We start from the raw sequence: 17,332 nt of genomic DNA, 5'->3' as shown, positions 1-17,332 counted from the left end.
CAGGGCCTGACCAGCCACAGTTTCAGGTTAAAGTGTTAACAATGTTGTTTCATTTTCATTGTATTTATTTTTAACTATGGACAGTGTTCCAGTGTTTCATTTAAGTATTTACCATTTAAGCAACTGTTTCTACTTTAGCATTCCAAAGGACTGGTGCTGGCCTAGAATCCCAATAGCTAGGGAGGCTGAGACAGGAGGATGGTGAGTTCAAAGCCAGCCTCAGCAAGAGTGAGGCAGTAAGCAACTCAGTGAGACCCTGTCTCTCAATAAAATACAAAATAGGGCTGGGGAGGTGGCTCAGTGGTCCAGTGCCCCTGGGTTAAATCCCCAGTACAAAAAAAAAAAAAAAAAAAAAAAGGACTCAACTTACAAAATAAAAGGAGCATGGGAAAGGCTGAGTGTGGGAAATGATGCCTGATGCCTTTTGATCTTCAGACAGCTGGTGAGGTCCACCTCCGCTGGAGGACCAGGAACGGGAGGTAACAATTCCAGGGTTGCAGAGCCTGAGCTGCATCTGGGGAGGGGCCTGTTTCCACCTCTCCCTGTGGGTGGAAGACAGTGCATCCAAGACAGCAGGTCTCCTGGCATGAGAGGCAGGAACCAGCAGTAGGGGGCCCCATGCTTCTCTGGGGGAGAGACTGGTGCCCGGGCAGGGGGCTGAGATGCAGCCTTTGGCCACAGGAGGTCTTTGCCTCCATCTCCAATGGGCCCTTGGGTCTGTCCTTCCCCAGGCTAGAGGCTACCTAGATCTGTCCCTTTGCATCTAGGACAATCATGTTGATGATGACTATAATAAGAATGGTCATTTATTGAAATGCTTTAATTGTGCAAATCCTTGTGGACACCCTGAGGCTCCATGGGAATGGAATTTTCCAAAGGCAGAGAGCAAGGACCTGCAACTGGGATTCCTCACTCAGAACGGCCAACCCCGGGTCCCTCACTGTTGACCTCTATACAGATGTCTCATCTCTTGACCCATGTCCCAGTCTCTGGTTTTGGGACAAGATCTCATCACCACATCTGTCCATACAGCAGAGCAAGAGCCTCATCTACATGCAGAGGGAGATGGGATCAAATCTGACACAGTCCTTGCCCTGGTATGGCAAAGTCAGGCTGACAGAGAGGAAGGCAGACCTAAGACCCCATGAAAGGACTGCCAAGGGCTTAGAGGACAGAGAGGTTCCAATCCCTGGGGGAGCTGGGCAGGCTTCCTGGAGGAGGAGGTGGTACTGCTGAGCTGTGGGGAGGGGCAGAGGTCCAGGCAGGGTGCCCTTCCTCCTGGCTCTCTGGCCCCAGGAACACTTCGTTTGAGTCTTGCCCACTTCTGGGCTGGCAGGCAGCACTTGTCCCATCCCCTGTTTCCTTCAAGCGAGGGCCTCACTGAGAAGGGGCTCTCTGGCCCCTATTTCACTTACCCCATGAAAGGCTCCTTCACACTGGATCCCAGGGGAGATGGGGGAAGCCGTTTGGGAGTCTTGGTTCTGTCGCCAGTTGGCAAGTGACTTCACGCCAGGCCCCTCTCCTCTCTGTGGCGCTCTTTCCCCTTCTGTTGAAGGAGGTGACTGAGCCAGGCGGTGTCAAGAGTTTTACCTGGTGGCTTTCAGTGCTGGCTGTGGGTGACTTGGGGGTCTGCTCCCAGGAGAAGGCACTGTTTTCCCCTCCCTTTCTGGATGTCTCCAGGAAACGTCTCTGGGTTGGGGGAAACTGGGTCGGCAGGCTGTTGGAAGGCTCTGGGGAAGGGTGGGTGAAGGGGAGGCTGGGAGGGAGAAAATAAACAGTGGCTGTCTGGGTTTTCTCACCAGGCCTCGGCGAGGAGGCTGACCAGGGCTCCTTCCTTATATGGCCTGGCTGGTCTGGGCTGGGAGCCTGCCCAGCCCTCCCCACCTCCACCACCAGGCAAAGGGCTGCAGGACACTGCTGGTCACCTGGAACGAGGCTGCTGTGGAGGCCAGAGCAGAATCCAGGACTTGCCCCAGCTATCACCTGTATAAACCAACTGTCCTGGTGTCTGGCTGCTTGGGGAGAGTGGGTGGGAGGATTCATATGGGGATGGGGGATGGTGGAAGAGAATCATCCAGAGAGGAGGGGACCCACCTGGTCCTGACTTGACTCAGTGTGACCTGGCTAAGCCCTTTCTTCTCCATATATCTGTTTCTCCTTCTGTCCAATGGGAGTATGGAAAATAAAAATCAATCTCATCAGCCCTACCGGGTGGGAGCTTTTGAATCCCTATTTTGCAGAAAAGAAAACAGACTTGGAGAGGCCAAATCATTTGACAATAGCTATCCAGCTGACAGGGTGTGAGACAGCCTTCCAACTTGGGACTATCTGATATCGGGGTCTGGGCTGAGATTCCTCTTGGTGGAAACACGCAGACACTTATAGGTGCTGTATGAAAAGAGATTACACTGGAGCCACTCTCCTAGAAGACCCGAATGCCTAGTGACCAAGCCCAGGGGGGACAATTCCTTTAAGCAACAGGAACAGGAGCTACAAGGTCATTCATCTTGGTATTCTCAGCACATCACATAGTGCCTGGCACAGACTCAGGGCTCAGAAAGGGGTTCTGTGGAATCATTGGATTAAAAAGCTTCACAGGTCAACCTGTACCACGGGCACAATCCCCTTACTCCAAGGCACATTCTCAGGATTAAACAACACAACCCATGAAAGCCAGGGGCGCTGGTGCACATCTGTAATCCTAGCAGCTTGGGCAGCTGAGGCAGGAGGATTGCAAGTTCAAAGGCAGTCTCAGCAACTTAGCGAGGTCCTGTCTCTAAATAAAAATAAAAACAGCTGGGGATGTGGTTAGACACCCCTGGGTTCAATCCCTGGTACTAGGGGAAAAAAATCCATGAAAAAGCAGTCAGGTGCCACACTTAAGATGGCCTTGTCTTGTGTAGCATGGTGGCACATGCCTGGCATCCCAGCAACTTGAAAGCCTGAGACAGGAGGACTGCAAGTTCAAAGCCAGCCTCAGAAACACAGCAAGGCCCTAAGCAACTGAGTTTCAAATTAAAAAATAAAAATTAAAAAGGGTTGGGAATATATAGCCCAGGCATAAAGTGCCCCTGGGCTCAATTCCAAGTACCCTGACACTCACCCTGAAAAAAAAAGATAGCCTTGTCTCACAAGTTTTCCTTTCTTCTACAGTGCCCGTGGCACAGTGTCACCCCAGATGGTCAGAATGGCCTCCTGAGCTGACCACTTCCCGCTCAGCCCAGCTGTGGGACAGAGAGGTGACAGGTACCTGTGCTCAGAGCCTGGACTTTGGGTTCTGCTTGGAGCCTCAGGCTGGTCCCAAGTCCCAGCCAGACAGCACCAATGGTGGGAGAGGCTGGAAAGAGGGGGGCTGAGGGGGTGGGGGTGGGCTTCTGGGAACAGCTCGGAAATGTGCCTCACACAAGCACTGACTTCCTGTGTGCTCTTGAGGCGGCCTTGGAACCTCCCTCACCCCATCCATCATCCTGGCATCCTCTAGGACCCCTTCCCGAGGGTTGGGGGTGGGGCTTGGGGGCTGGGGACTGGCTGTCAGTGTGGCTGAGAGACCGCAGCTGGCAGTCCTGCAGGCCTGCTTAGTGTTGGAGCTGGACAGTGGGTGTTGGGTGGGGGTGGGGCAGGCGCCTGCGGCCCTTCTAATCCAATTTGTTTAGACCCAGTCTCTGTGACTCATTTGTTAGCGGGAGGACTGGGTGCCCTCTGTGCTGGGGTGCACGTTTGCACACACGTATGGAGCGTGCAGAGTGAACAGGTTGGTTGACTGTATTATGTAAGACAGGCCTGGGCTTCGTCCCTTTGTTCCCCTTCCCAGGTGTCAGTTCCTTGCTAGAGCGCTACTTCCTTCTCTCTCCCCTCCCACATAGGAAAGGAGCCAGATGGGGGTAAATCTTCTCCCCATTTTCCCATCCACATGAGATCTGGTGCCGGAAGTCCCTTCTGTAACTCTCCGTGCAACTCTGAGTGGGTTCCTTCACCTCCCGGGGCTCAGTTTCCCCTCCAGTCTTACAGAGCTGGCACCTCACCTTGCCCATTCCCATCCTGCTGTGAGCGTGGAAGTGTCTTCAGCAATTGGCAAGTGTGGGAAGAATATGATCAGTGGTAGAAATGGCTGCCACCTCTCCTGAGCTTCACTGTGTGCTAAGGGTTGCCCACTTGGGACAGCCTGCCCACAGGAGGGCTCCCAAAGCCAGTTGACCTGGTTGGTTAGAACGAGACTCAGAGAGGCTCAGTGACTGTCCTGCCTCTGGATTCTGACTCTGTTCATTTCTTTCTAGGCAAGGTTACTACTGGTCTTATGTCTTTGATTCTCTTGGCCACCCTGACACATGGGCTTTGCGTGGCTATTTTGTAGGGAAAGTGGGGTGGGATGATTTCTTGGCTCCTGGTTGATTTTCCCTTCTTTGGTTTCATTTCTTTTCACCTTTAACCCAGACCCCAACAGCCCTGAATGACCCTCAGTGCCACTCATCTACAGGGACTTTCCTTTGACCAAGTTCTCTTTAGCATTTTTTTTTTTTTCCTGGTACTGGGGACTGAACCCAGCAAGCCACATCCCCAGCCCTTTTCATTTGTTATTTTGAGACAGGGTCTCACTGAGTTGCTGAGTCTGGCCTTGAACTCGCAATTCTCCTGCCTCAGTCTCCCCAGTCACTGGGATTACAGGCGTGTACGACTGTGCCTGGCTGCTCGTTAGCATTCTGAGGCCTGGCTTCTGGGTCATGAGTGGCAGGATGTGGCCTTTTCCCAAGGGTCCAGGTTACTCCAGGTGCTGCCTGCTGAGCGGGGTGTGTGGATGGATGGAGGGGGAATACTCACAGTTCTGCTGCCAGGGCTGCCTGCCGCCTCCCTCTTCTGGTCTCTAGGAGGCTCTCTCTCCAGGGTTGTTGGTTATCCAGTGCCAGGGTGGTAGGTGGCTTCCACCAGCCAGTGCCCTTGCCTAAAGAAACAAATACCCCACCTGTCAGAGGCATGCCAACTGCCTTATGGCCAGAGTCATGGCCTCCCAAGTTCCTGATCAGGCTGCCTTGGCTATCACCAGCTCAGAAGTCTTGGGCTAGCCACTTGTGGTAGTGCATACCTGTAATCCCAGCCACTGGGGAAACTGATGCAGGAGGATCACAAGTTCAAGGCCAGCCTCAGAAATTTAGTGAGTCCCTGTCTCAAAATAAAAAAACTAAAAGGGCTGGGATGTGGCTTAGTGATAGGGAGCCTCCCCCGACCCCCCCCCCCGCCTCCCCACCCCTCCACCCCCCCACCCCGTGCACGTGTGCTCGGGCTCGTGCCCACGCGCACACACACACACATACAAGTCTTGGGCTCAATCCCCTATAGAGTTTTCAGGCCCTGAGGGCTCCAGTATCCCTGCTTTGCCGCCTAGCTTTGGTTTTCTTCTTTTTAAAAATGTTTTGCAGTGCCAGGGATTGAACCCAGAGCCTTGCACATACAGCACATATACCTTACCACTGAGCCACATCCCCAGCCCTACCTGGCTTTGAAAGAGGGTCTTCAGAGAAACTTTTAGGTTCATGACTAGAGGAGTTACCTTCCCTTCTAGCACAGTCAGACTCCATCAGCAAAAGCACTGGTCTGGAAGGAAATTTCCCAGAGGCACTTCTGACCAGCAGCCACACTTCCAGCCCCACACATAGGAAAGGAGCCAGACAGCGGAAGATTGAAATCTGGGGCTAAGCTAGACCTGTGACCCTTTCCAACAGTACCAGGCTTGCAGCCTGGGAGATACTCTCCCGTCAGTCAGAACGCTCACAGACACTGCCAGGGGTGAGTTCAAAGAGGCAGTATGGTTTGCTCAGGGTCATCTGCCGACCAGTGTCAGAGGCAGACTTGGACCCAGGCTCTGCATGCTCAATTCGGCTGTCCCTTGAGCATGGGCAAGAGCCAGCTGGATGACCACAAAACAAAACTCACATCGTAATGGTCATTGCAAAAGCCCAGTGGCCTCTCCTGGCCTTGCTCATTTCCAAGAAACATGAGGGGCTGGGAATGGGCCACATCTGCGGGCCAGATGGCACCACTGTGGGGAGAGGGCTGAGGCCAGGGCTCTGCGTGAGCCCGTGAAGCATGCTCATGAACCTGGTTGTTTCCAGAGAGGCTTCCTTGCCACAACTCCCGTCCCCAGCTCCTCACACACAGGCACACATCCCTACAACCTTTTCCCGCCCTGGGCTGTAGGGCCCAGGTTTTTGCCATATGTTTGGAAAAAATGAAGACACCGGGTCCCTGTCTTTGCATCTCACCTCTGGCCCTTACAAGCTGTGTGACCAGTGTCTTCACTTCTCTGAACTTTGGCTTTGACCTCACCACCTTGTTTGTGATGGTCAAGTGAGGCAGTTGGGAGTGCAAGCACAGATCCATGCACACAGTAAGCCCAGATACATGGTCACAGTTGCCCTATTAGCACGGGCAGCCAGGAGGAGGGAGGAGGTCCAGCCGGCATCCAGGGCAGATGTGGAAGCTGGCTGTGGGAGCCAGGAGCCCTCCTTCTGTCCCCTCTGTGCACAGTTTCCTTGGGCCTCTATTCCCAGGCATCCCCACAGAGTTCACCAGTCTCACACGCCCCCCACTTCCTCCCCAGGGAGGGGAGCTCCAGGACTTTTCAGCAAGCCCTGGGAAAGGGGTACGAGGCCGAAACAAACCCACAGGGAAAAGAGGGAAGAAAAGGGGCCCCGGGCTTGCCTGGCCTAGAGCCCTGGGGCCTACCTCTAGTAGCTCAGCCCGCCGTGGGAGGGGCCTGCAGACCAGGATTCCTATGGTTGCTGTCACCCTGGCCTTGCAAACTGGGGAAGCGTGGGAGGATAGGAGTTCTCACCTTTCTGTCTTCCTGTGCGCCAGGCACTTTGGGATCTGCTCAGTCCTAAGAGTGGCTAACAGCATCCAGGCCTTTGACAAGGCAGCTCCCCCTTGTCAAAGTATTTGCAATTGATCCTCATGATCATTTATGACTTAGGTATTGCTCTTAATCCCCATTTTCCAGATGAGGAAACTGAGGCTCTCAGAAGTTACAGCATTTGCTCAAGGTGACAAGGGGAATGTCAGTATCAGGCAGCCCAACAGGTACTTCCATGGCTCCCCTGCAGACCCAGATTATTCACGGCACCATTTTTAGAGGAATAACCTGAGTCAGGATCTCGTGGCATTTTCCAGGTGTGTGTTGGTCTTTGTGGTGGGAGGTTGTGAACAGAGAAAGCACTTTGTCTAAGTAAAAACCACTTGGGCCCTGGTGAAGACCACATGTCACTGAAAGCAAGGGGGCTTCTTATTTTGGTCATTCCTCTGCCTCTTTCCCCAGAATCTTTTTCTTGCATGGGGTGCATGCGTTAAAAAAACAAGCAACAAAACCCACTACCACAATAAAGGCATTGGTTCTGCCTTCTGTCCTGAGTCTTTGCAAAGAACAGGGGCCTCCAGGGTTTCAGGGACATGTATTGCTTTTGGGATAATAAAACCAACAGTTTCTCCTGATACAAGTTGCATGGGAAAAGCAGTAGGTGAAGCACCAGGCATCCTGTAGATATGTATGCTGCGTGACCAGGGACAGGGTCTTCCATTCTTTGGGCCTCGGGATCCACACTGGACCTCACAGTATACAGGGCCTCCCAGGGAGACTCCCACCCTCAACCCACTCCTTACTGCTAAGCCCAAAACTGGCCTCTATGACCTGGATCAGGAGGATTTTCTGCAGCTGGACCTGAAGTCTCGGAGCGTTAGTACTAGAAGGATCCTTGTTTTAAACTTACTGTTTGCATAAGGAAGCAGGGGCACAAAGAGAAGAAGCAATAAGTTCAAAGCAATGCATGCTACCAGAGGCCCAGCTGGTACCCCAGCCAAGGTCCTGCCTCCCTAAGGGGGCATAATTCATCAGATAATAACACAGGGGCCCCTGGAGGAAGGTGGGAGAGAAGAGGGCCTTAAGTTCCTGTGGCCTTGAAGATGGAATAATCGTGACTTCCTTCTCCAAATAACTTTTGGCCCTTCCTAGAACCAGATGGCGGATGTTTGGAATTGATGTTGTAAATAGTTTTTCAGAAGGGGGTGGGGGGCGCAGATGTGTTACTTTCTCCAATCACCACAAAGATCTGAGGGAGGGAGATGGGGGAGGGAAGCTGGGTATGAAAAGATTGGAGAGACAGGGAGAAGGGAGGGGGAAGGAAGAGAAAAGAGATGGGAGGCAGGAGGGAGAGAAAGACAAAGGAAGACACATTGATGGAGATTGAGAGGAAGAGGGTGAGAGGAAGACCCACAGAAGAGAGAGGATGGGAGGAGGAGGAGGGAGAGATGGGAAGGGGCTCCGGGGTGCAGACACAGACAAGCTCCATCCTGACTTCAGGAGCAAACCCTTGGGTTTTCTAAAAATAGTTCAGCCTTTCCCTCAGCAGGGCTGGCGGCAGGGACCAAGAGAGGCACTCTTGCCCTTTTATGGTAAGAAAAATCCAGATCTTCAGAGGGAAGCTGAGCTGGAGCCTCTAATTCTGGATGAAGCCCAGCCGTGGGGTCTGGGGTAGGACAGGACTGGATGGGGGCATTTCTGGGTGGGATTTTCTGGCCTAGGTCCCATACAATCTCTGAGAAAAGGGCAGAGGTGGGGGTAGCGGGGGCCACCCAGGAAAGCCCTGGGCTCCTGGTGGTACAGGCTCCTAGAGACATGTGCTCCATACCACCTCCCTGCTTTATGGAAGAGAACACTGAATCTCAGAGGAAGGATTTCAGGCTCCTTGCCTGAGACTTTGAGTGGTCCAGGAGAATGGATGGCTGGGTCCACAGGAGGATGACTTCTGTGCCTGTCATTTTGAAGTGCAGATGGTCAGTTGAAAGAGCACTGATCTGGGAGTCAGGAGACCCACTGTCTATTTCCAGTTTGCACATGACTTGCTGCATGACCCCAAGTAATTTGCTGACCTTCTTTGGTCTCAGCTTCCTTCACTGGGATGATCTTAAAGGCCTTCCTAGCTTTTTCTCTCTCTCAGGGAATTTCTTAGCTTGAAGTGAAACTTGGGCATAATTCATCAGCTGCTGTTTTCTTCTTGCCCCTGGCCCACTTTCTGCTCCAAGTGGGGTGGGTAAAATCTAAGATAAGACAGAGACAGGGAGGAGACCCCATGGGGGAATGAAGATGGAATCCCTGACTTCTCCAGTTGGTTGGGTCCAGCCTGCTGCTGGATACATTGAGGCCAAGGAGACCTCATGTTCAAGGTTGTGCTCAAGGTCATATAGAGAATTGGGGAAGAGCCAGGAATAAAGTCCCTCTCAGCATTTGGGCTCTTTTCTCTATAGGAGATCTGCTATAAACAGCTGCCAGATCATCTTGGGGACCATCTCTGGCCACACAAAGGAACTCCTTAGGCAGAGCAGCAAGAAGCCAATATAGGCTGTCATCTTCCCACTACCCCTTGGAGACAGGGAGATCTCTGCTGGGTCCCTGCCTCTCCTCTGTCCCCACTGCTCTTGGCTGTGAGGAACATAGCATAGTCTCCATCTTTGGCTAGAAAGCAAAGAAACCTCAAAGATGCTAAGGTAGGGTGACCTTGGACCAGTCTCTCCCTCTCTCTGTCATTGGGCCTCAGTTTCTGCATCTGACACAAGGGCAGAGACTCTGATGCACTTTCAGGTCCTTTGCCCTCCAAAAGGACAAAGATGCTAAGAGTTTAGGATTGGACATCAGGAATGTTTATTAAGCATGTGCCATACCAGGTCACCAGGGTGGATAAGATGGAGAAAGTGTGCTTTAGTTTCATGTTGGATGTGAGGTGGGGACTCATTGCCTAAGGTTTCTGGAATCTTCAGTCCTGAAACCCTTCTGTCTTTATTCTACGAGCCCCTGGGCTGAATCTCTAAGCCCAGCTTGAATCTGGGATCAGGTAGCTCTGGTCATTATTCAGGGATGCCTACTGGCCTGGTCAATGTTCGAGTGCAATGCCCCAGGACCCACAGCAGGCCTGGCTAGCTCTTGACTTCTCTCACATGACTGTTCACCTTTCCAAGTCCTGCAAGGTAGGAGGATGCCCCCAGTTTGCTCTGTCCTTCCCCCCCAGCCTCTATCTCTCTCCACTGTCTTCTGTGACTCAGCCCAGCAAGGATGCTTGATTTCCTTTTCCAGCTTCAGGCGACACCCCCAGCCACCACTGGGGGAAAGGATGGAGAAGAGGAAAAGGAAAAATAAATAAATAAAGCATCTTGGTTCTAAATCAGAAGTTTTCCTGTGACCCTCCTGGAATTTCCATGCAGACTCTCGGGAGCGTGTGAACAGGACTCCCAGGGACCCTGGCCCCCTCCATCTCATTCCTGCAGGGTGGAAGGCCATCGGCTGAATGTTCCCCAGGGACCTCTGTCTCACAACCAGGCTCCAGGTCTCTCTGGCCAGGCCTGGAGTCCCTGGGAAGGGCAGAAGGCAGCAGTGGGATGAAAGGAAATGGGAGGCAGAGTTCCCAAGAGGCCCTTTTGCAAAGTCAGGGCAGAGCTGATGTCATGTCTGGCTGGAATCTGACATGCAGGCAGCTATGGGAAGGGGAGAGGTTCATTTCTGTGATGGCAGCTAGAGTTGGCATATGAACCAGGCTGCTGGTGGGAAAAGCCAGAAGCTTCTGATACCTAACTTCTCTCTATGTCACTCCTGCTAATCTTGCACACTTCTGGTGATGGGGAGCTCACCATTTCCAAACTGGAGACTCCTTCCTAGTATCTTGCTGCCATCTGTCCTTATAGGGCTTTGTACCCTATCTTCTGGAGCAGCAAAGAAGTTCCTGCTCCTCAGAAGGTTCTGGAGAGGTCTGCAAATGGTGACTGCAGCTCTTAGGCTTCTTGTCCCTCCTAATCCCACCATGAAGTCTCTTCTCCCTGTTGTCTGACATTGGAGAATTACTTGATGCCCAGATTCCCAGGTCTCTCCCCTGCACTGGGGTTCTTGGTCTGACAGTGTTTTGGGAGAAGGAGACAAACAGGTTAAAGAAAGGGATGGACAGATACCAAAGAGGGCTTTCTCAACTCCTGTGTGGCTGTGGTTTTGATGCCAAAGCCACTCAGCAGCTCAGGCCCTCTCCACTTTGCCAGTCCCCTCCCTTGCTGAGCTTCTAGATCAACCCTCAGCTCCAGCCAGATGGGCTTCTATCTTCTGAAGATGCTCACAGTCCTCTGTACCCCTGCACCCAGAGCTCTCTCTCCTTCTGTTTGTCTGTCCAGAGCACGCCCTTGCTACCCACCACCTTCCCCTGAACTGTCTCCTTTCCATCACCAACACTGGGTATCTGAGCCTGAGGGAATCAGTGGGTGGGGGTGCACCTCCAGTGTGCTGGTCGCAGGGCCTGAGCCAGGTCTTAGCACACTGGGCCACATGCTTGAGGCCTAGCAGGCCTGAGAAGGCTGACCAGAGGCCTCTAAGCCCAGCCGTGCAGCTACAGTGTCATAGCCTCTGTAGATGCCATCCAAGGCCAGCAGCCTCATTCTGGACACTTTCTCCCATCCTCATTTCCCTGGAGGAAGAGGAGGAGGAGAGGATGGGTGACAGCTAGTGGCAGTGAAGCAGTTTTGTTTTGTTTGGGTACCAGGGATGGATCCAGGGGTGCTTTACCACTGAGCTACATTCCCAGCCCTTTCTATTTTGAGACAAGGTTTCCTTCAGTTGTTGAGGTCCTCCCTAGATTGCTGAGGCCTTCCTCAAACTTGCCATCCTCCTGCCTCAGCCTTTGGAGTCCTTGGCATTGCGGGGTATGCCCCTGTGCCTGGCTAGAGCACCTGTTAAGCCTGTGGGTCTCACGCAATGGAAGCGCAGCTTGGGCCTGGGGAGGGGTCTTTAAGGAGAAGCCTTGGCTTGTGGCTGATGAGGACTTTTGGGGAGGTGCCAGGGTGGGGTGGCTTCCCCCAGTCTTGGTCTAACCTGCTGTCCCTTCAAGTCTCCAATAACCTGGGGGAGGGGCAGCCCAAGCTGATGAGGGCCGACTGTGCCAATCGTTGTTCTAAAGGTTTCACAAGTTTCATCTCATTTAATCCAAACCGCTCAGTAAGCTAGCCAGACAGGTCGTCTTATCATCTCTGTTTTACAGATGAGGCAACTGAGGCACAGAGAGCTCAGGTGGCCTAAGATCCCACAGCAGCTTCAAGGCAGAGGCAGGATGGAACCCTATGTCGTGGCTGGCGCCGACTGCATCTTAGCCCCCCTTCAGAGCTCGCTGACTCTCCTCTGCCCTCTTCACTCATCTGGTGGACACAGGATTCCCCAACCCACCACAGCCCCTGGTTCTGGGGGGTCAACCTCCGTCTCTTCAGCTAAACAAAAAGGGGCTGAATAAGCTGGGCTCTGGGGGCCCAGGAGAGTGGGGGATCCTTGCTGCGCATTAAGGCCTGTTTTGAATTGGAGAAAAGGTCTCGATGGTGAAGCACTGCCGCCAAGAAGCCTCTTTTGTAAGCAGGGAGGGGATGGGCCTTGGTGCTCTTACAACGTGTGGTGAGAACCGGAGCCCCGTGGGGCCTGTCTAGACAGGCTGTTAGCAGGCGGCAAATTTCCCCCAAATTCCTGCAGCTCCATCCCCTGGGTACCTCTGATTGGATGGCAGCAAATGTATTCTGGTGGGCTAGGGAAGGCCACATGGGCAATGCCCACTCCCACTCTGGGGCCTGTGATTCCCAGAGCTCTGCATCTAGATACGCACACGGACAAGAGCACAGCATCCTGCAGAACACACACAGTTTAATTGCCATTCCTTCTTTCCTTTTTTTTTTTTCTGTGGTGTTGGGTTTGGAACCCTGAGCCTCTTGCATGCTAGGCAAGCATTCTACCACTGAAGTACATCCAGCCCCATCCCTTTCATTGTTTACTAGACAAGTTCAATGCATATGGTATAAATAAAGTGTGCAACACACATACTTCAAGAAACCTGGTCATTCCACTGGAAATAGCCTTTATTGTGGCTCTGAACCAGCCCAAGGCCCTGAGCCCCTGGGACTGCCTAATGGCAGAATTGCAGAAGGAGGCAGGGCCCCAGCACAGCTCAGCAGTAAGGATCTCAGAGACCATCTAGGGAGCCCCTGAGGCTCACCCAGGGAGTTTGGCACAGCCACATGGGTCAGTGGTGGCTGCGGCCTAGAACTTCCTATTCTGCAGGGCTCTATGTTTGCTCTTCTCCAGGAAGGGCTGACTCGACTCCTCTCTCTCCAGGGGCTGCAGTGTGGCCGAAGGGAGAACAGAGGCCTCAGAACCAGGGGACTTGGGTCAAGCCCTGGCGCAGCTCCTCCTTGCTTCAGTGTCCTCAAGATGGATTCCTCCTTTTAGCTCACAGAGGGGCTGAGAGTGTGTGGTTAGACCACACAGGCTGGGGTCAGATCCCCCTGGACCACTTTCTAGCTGCATGGCCTCAGGTGAGCTGCAGTGTTTTCTTTTTCTATAAACTGGGGAGGATGGGATCATGCTGCTTCCTGCCTCACAGTCATCCTGGGAGAACTAAATGACAATTCAAGTGATTCTGCCCAGTACTTGTCTCCTGGGAAGTCCTCCATACATATTCTGTTCTTCTATAAGGCAGATGGGAGGTTTCTCAGGAATGTTGGGGTGGTCAAGGGTTAGGGCAGGAGGTTAGAGACTCCTGGGGATTGGGGCGGGGGGACAGCAGCTTGGGGCAGCCAGTGCACACACAGATTGCAAGTTTCACCATTTATTAAGCTACTTTTCTGTGCCTCTGGTGTCTAATCTTTGCATCAGGGACACTTGCTTCTAGCTCACAGGGTCTTTTGAGGATTGAATTCATTCTTTTATATAATGGTGTTAGGTAGTTACTAGACCTGGTAAGCACTCCACAAATGAAAGCAATGTAATTGTCCTTATTTGTACCACCTTAAGGAGCCCATAGTTGGGCAGAGATGCAGGTTCTGTTCCAACTCAGCCATAAGCTCGCTGCATGGCCTAGAGCTAAGTTTCCGCTCTGTGGCTTCACAGCTCTCTGCTTATAGTCCGGCGTTCCTAAAACTTCCCCAAACCTAGGAATGCTTGGGAGCCTACACTAAAGATCCCCAGGCTACCTGACACACATCAACAGATGACCATGCAGTGGCTCAGACCCCTGCACCTGGGAGACCCCTGACCCACAAACACCTTATGCATACAAGCAAGTAGGCCGAACAGCCCTTAAGGACCTCAGGCTGGATCTTGGCCCCTCACCTCTGATTTCATATCCATCTTGCCTCCTCCCTGAGCCTGGCCTCTCTTGAGCAGCTCTGGATACTCCCTGCCTGGCTCTTACCCTCTTCTGTGTAAACATAGCTAACGTTACCTTGCTCTGTAAAAGGAACGGGGTCTAACTGTACTGTCACACTGGTCCCTGCTCCTTAGGGGCATAAGTCCTTCACTGCTCCTAACAGCCATGTGAGGTCAGAACCAGGACTGCACCCATTTCACAGAGGAACAAGGTGAGGCTCAGAGATGGCAAGTGGCTTGCCCAGGGTCACTCTTCTGATAGGTAAACAAGCCAGAATTGGACCCATTCAACTGGATTCCAGAGCCTCCTTCAGGACAGTCACATAAGGCCAGAAGTAAGAAGGTGAGGGTGCTGGACACCCTGATGCAGGAGGACTGTGCTGCATTTGGGCCTGGATGTGGCCAGTGTGTGATCTGAAGAGCCCGCCTGGATGTCGCCTGTGTGACCCTGGGTCCCAGTCCTAAGCCTCTGCTCAGCCCAGCCTCCCCCGGAACCCATCACAGGATTTCAGCCTTCATCCGAGAGTCCTGGCCCCATGACTTTATCCCCTGAAGCCCTCCATGGTTTTCCCCACATCCGGCCCTGAGGTCCTGCACTCCTGTATTGCTAAGTCCAGAGATTAGCCCCTTGGCCCTAGAGGCTGCAGCCAGACACCCCTCAGCCACTTTCCATCATTTCAGGCTCGGCCTTCAAAAGCTCCCACGGGCTTTGGGCATCTGCTTGGGCTCCAAGACCATGGTCAAATTCAGACTTTGCTCAGAGAACTTTCCAACACCAGCTCCCCTCAGGCTCAAATGTCTCAGAAGTCACATCCTGTAGAGACCATTTTGCCCCGTGGCTTCCTCGTACAGATGGGGAAACTGGCCCAGAGACAGAAGGGTGCTTGCTCAGGGCCACACAGCTGGGCACTGAGGGCCAAGCTAGGGCTGGAGCCCTGGGCTCATCCGTCCCCACAGCCAGTGTCTTTCCCCACGGCTCCGCGCACCGCTCCTCCTGCCGGACCCTGCGCCTCCCTGCCAGAGCCTGAGCTCACGGCTTCTTCCCCAGCTTTGTTTCTTCAGACTATTATCTGGAGGAGCCCCAGGCTCTTGGAACTGTGAAGTCAAAACCTCATACAACAAAGAAGAGCACTGTCTACAAAGAAGCCGGGGAGACGGACCCAGACTTGGGCTTGAGGTGAAGCTAGGGACAGCAGGGCAGTCACTCTGTCTACTCCATCCTCTCCTCCTTTCCCATTTAACTGTAGCCACGACGGGTCCCAGGAGCAAAGGACCACAGATTAGAGCCGGGTGGAGCTGGGCGGACTCTGAGAGATCATCGAGACCAGGCCCAGTGCAGATGGGTAAACTGAGGCTCCGAGAGGCAGAAGGTGGAGGGCTTAAAAAGAGAGCAAGGAGGAGCACCCTAGATACAGCCTCCTCCTGGGGAGGAGGCCACAGAGGTCCCATCATGGCCCCCATCTCTGCTGCCGATTCTTACCTGTCCCGCAGTCTGGTCCAGGTGTGGCTCCTTGGGGCCTAGAGATGGGGTCAGCCTGTTTGGGGACTGGTGGGGGGTGTCACTGCTTCTCAACTAACTTGACCCGGCCTCTGGCACCCCTTACTACCACAGGGGCATTTTTAAGCGACTGGCACTGGATCCCCCTCCCTTCAGCCCCTTGCCCGCAGTTCCCTGGCTGCGGAGGCCGATCTGCCTTTTACCTTATATGAGCTGAAGAGGCGAGCCTGGTGTTGGGGTGAGGCGGGGCCTGAGTCCTCCCAGGGCCCCCATTGGCCCAGCGTCCGGCCATGTGACTGCCTCGCCTTGACCTGCCCCTGGTGCTGAATGTTGCTTTTACCCCCTAAGGAAGGAGTGGTTGACAATTTTCATATTTCTTCTAAATTTGGAGATTTCAGACAATGCTGAGGGCTTGGCTCAAGCCGCTGGAGGCCCATGTGGAAGTCATTAAGCTTGAGAAGGGGGGCAGGGGAAAGAGGGAGGTAGGGAGAAGAGGAGGAGGAAGGGGTGGGGGATGAGGTTCTGAAGGCTGCCAGTTGTCAGCCTGGGAACATGAGCAAATTCCCTGGGAGAAAGCTATGTGTGAGAATTTCCTTCCTTTCCCTGGCCCCTGTGCCCAGAACTGCAGGGGGAGTTCTGAGGTTTTCTGGGAATCCCCAGTGAGGAAGACACCAAGCCTGGCTCCTGGGGACCAGGGGTGATGGGAATGGTGGGGCATGGAAGACCGCGGGGAAGGACACCTCTTCTCTGAAACTCCAGGTGGCTACTTTATCATCATGCAAAGGAGGCCCAGTGTCCCAGAGAGGGAGGCTGCCACAGACAGGAAAGGGTCCTGAATCCAGGGGTGCCTGGCTGGGTCTCTTTCCTGAGTAATGACCATATCTCACCCTAGATCCCTTTCACACTCTGCTTTGGCCACCTTGGCCTTCTACAGATGTCTTAGCGTTTTTCAAGCCTCAGGGCCTTTGCACAAACAGTGCTCTCTGCTCAAGGTACTCTCCTCCCAGAGCTAATCATGAGTGGCTCTTTCCCCTGCCCCTGCTCTATGCTCAAATGTCACTTCTGGGAGAAGCCTTTCCCGGCCTCAGTATTTCCTACCATGTTCTCCACTTTCTTCCTCACAGGGCACTGTGCTGATCTTGCGTGTTTTCTAGTTCAGCTTCTTGCTGTACGGCTCTTCCAAGAGAGCATGCCTCCTCCGGGCAGGGTTTGAGTGTCCAGGTTTCCTAGGTACCTGCAAAGAATGTTCAGAGAAGATGTGAGGGGCCCCTGAGAGGCAGCAACCCCCACCAAGGAGCCACAGCTCTCAGGCCTGCCGAGAACCCCTCCAGTGGCCAGCCATGCCCTGTCCCCAGGACCACCCTGGCCCTGCCCTTGGTTGCTCAGAGCTTCCCTTCTGTGGCCACCCCGATGGCCCTCCACAGACTTTGTCCACCATCCTTGGTCAGCCACATGCAGTGTCTGCCTGCCCCGGCACAGGGTTCCCTCCAGCACACAACTCGTGCCATCCTGTGAGGGACCTGTTAGGGTCCTCTCAGGGTGTGGGTGCTGAATCAGACATTGTCCCTGGCCTTAAGACTCCCAGTCTACTAGGAGGGAAAGAAAATTCCTTGCCCACTTGCTTTGTCTCTTTTAAGGAA

General features: G+C 53.5%; 1 long non-coding RNA gene across 1 annotated transcript; it reads right to left on the bottom strand.

Annotated features, from left to right (window-relative positions):
- Positions 1 to 394: 394 nt before the first annotated feature.
- LOC113179710 (uncharacterized) lies at positions 395 to 15,837 on the bottom strand. The gene is made up of 3 exons (XR_003300379.2): positions 15,675 to 15,837; positions 4,816 to 4,936; positions 395 to 1,756 (listed from the first exon to the last, which is right to left on the bottom strand). It is a non-coding gene; the product is annotated as an uncharacterized LOC113179710 (long non-coding RNA).
- Between the last annotated feature and the right edge of the window lie 1,495 nt (positions 15,838 to 17,332).

This window comes from Urocitellus parryii, chromosome 1, assembly GCF_045843805.1.
Source record: "Urocitellus parryii isolate mUroPar1 chromosome 1, mUroPar1.hap1, whole genome shotgun sequence".
Taxonomy (NCBI): Eukaryota; Metazoa; Chordata; class Mammalia; order Rodentia; family Sciuridae; genus Urocitellus; species Urocitellus parryii.
The sequence above is the reverse complement of the archived record's forward strand: the minus strand, read 5'-3'. Positions and strand labels throughout refer to the sequence as shown.